Here is a 2,099-nt window from a genome sequence, read left to right as displayed (position 1 = left end):
GGTTGAGCTATAGGCGCAGAGCCAAGTCTAATGATTTTTAAGGTTAGGGTTTTTAGAGAAAATTTTGTCACGCACATTGTATTAGTAAGGACTTTCTCAAGTGTGAATACACTGATGTTCAGCTAGGCCTGAAACTGTTATTGAAGAAAGTAACATTATCACACTCAGTAAATTTGTAAGGTTTTCTCCTGTATGGTTTTTGTGATCATTTTCAATGTTTGAGTTGTCCAGACCATGTCACACTCATCATGTTCGTAAGGCTTCTCTCCAGTACAAGTACACTGATGACTTAAAAGAAATAACTTTAGTTTGAACGCTTGTCACAGTGATTACATTTGTAAGGCTTCTCTCCAGTATGAATTGAGCAATGATTTTTACAGATTGATTTGTGACCAAAGTTTTTGCCACACTTGTTGCATTTGTAATGTTTTTCCCCAGTATGTTTTCTGATAGGGATTGCAAATGGAAGCTGGCCTCTGACACCAGTAATTATCAAATGCACCAGCAGTGTGGATCGAAGTTTTGCAATTTTCATTCTCATCTGTATGATGTAAACAAATTTTAAATTTGTGAAATTACAAAGGCAGAAATCAATATATCATAATGTAATCATCCATTTCTCTCAACTGGCCATGCATCTGGGCTCAGGGTCCCCTCAGTCTTCATTTCCTTGTTTTCTGTCCTCATTCCCCATATGGCTCTCATTCACCTTCTCTCTCTTGCTTTTTTTCTTTTCCATGTTTCCCACAGGGCTTCAGGCCCTCCTCTCCTGCTCTTTTTCTTCTTTTCTCAATTCCTTTTCTTAGACCCAATTTGCTCCATTCTGGAAACTTGTTTCACCTGTGGGGCTCTTCCTCTCTAATGTCTGTATTGTCCCTGATCTCATATATTTCTGCCTCTTTCTTCCCTGTCTCTGCCTCTTCCCTGTTCAAGTCCTTCTCCCTTGTGACACCTTCCTCACTCCCTGGCACCTCCAGGGGTCTAGCCTTCTTTCCTGTGTGGTTCCTCTACTTGTCACCAGGTGCACCCTCCAGTCCAGGCACCAGGCTGCTCTATCTGCCCTGGCTCAAAACCATTCCTCTTCTGTCAGTCTGAGGAGCCTCCCTTTTGCTGCCGTTCACTTTGGACTGTGGAGCTCTTCTGTGTATTTCTCTAGGTACTTTCTCCTACATCTTCAGCTTCTTTCACTCCTAGGATGTCTTTGCAAATCCCTTCCCATTCTTTGCCCTCTGCTTGAGGTCTCCCTCATTCTTCTATTCTCCTCAATGTTTCTATTTATTCTCACTCGCTCTTAGACAGATGCACATGCATAGTGACAGAGATGGGATAAGATGACAGCCTCTGAGACAGCACATTATCCAGCGACATGGCATTTGGGAAGTAGGAACGAATGACAAATCCCTGCCCACACTGTGCCAGGTCAGGTGATGTGGTGGTCGCGAGGGGGAAGCCTGGGCAGCAGAAAGGCCCGACACAAGGAGGACAAGGTACTGGGGGGCATAGGAGATGTGGTCAGTGGAATCCCAAAATCTGTTGCTTCTCTGCAACTGCAGCACTGCCCTCCAGGGGTACAAGCCAGAGGCTTGGATGGACAAAAGGGCAGGGGCTGGGAAGACTTCAGTAGAGGTTTCAAGCAAGAAAATCAGGTGACAGGAGGTGTATGGCTGGCCTGTACAGGTGATGAGACCAATCTCTGAGCCATTTTAACAAAAGGTTACATGACCCTGGGAGGTCATGGCTTTTGAGTTCTCACAGGGTGAAGGGAGCACTTCAGGGATTTTAAGGACTGTAGGCAATTGGGGTCATCGGATATGGGGGCGCAGAAAGACTCACACACAGTGATGTGACTCTGACTTCACAAGTTTGGGATTATAGGCACCTGTCACAACACCCGGCTATTTTTAGAGCCGGAATCTCTCTTGCTTAGGCTGATCTGAAAGTCTTGGCATACCAGAGTGCTAAGATTACAGGCATGAGACCCCGACCCAGTCTGGAATGACCTTTAACATATTTTGACTTGTGATTATTTTGTAATATACATAGGGTGACCAGACATCCCGATTTTGGCAGGACAGTCCCGCTTTTCAACAATTTGTCCC

General features: G+C 45.0%; 1 pseudogene; it reads right to left on the bottom strand.

Moving 5' to 3' along the window:
• Window positions 1-304: 304 nt before the first annotated feature.
• The window catches only part of LOC105888162, a 64,400-nt pseudogene continuing 62,605 nt past the window's right edge, over window positions 305-2,099 (bottom strand).

This window comes from Otolemur garnettii, unplaced genomic scaffold (genome assembly GCF_000181295.1).
Source record: "Otolemur garnettii isolate 467f Iridium unplaced genomic scaffold, OtoGar3 scaffold00212, whole genome shotgun sequence".
Lineage (NCBI taxonomy): Eukaryota > Metazoa > Chordata > Mammalia > Primates > Galagidae > Otolemur > Otolemur garnettii.
This window is presented reverse-complemented; position numbering and strand designations above follow the sequence as displayed.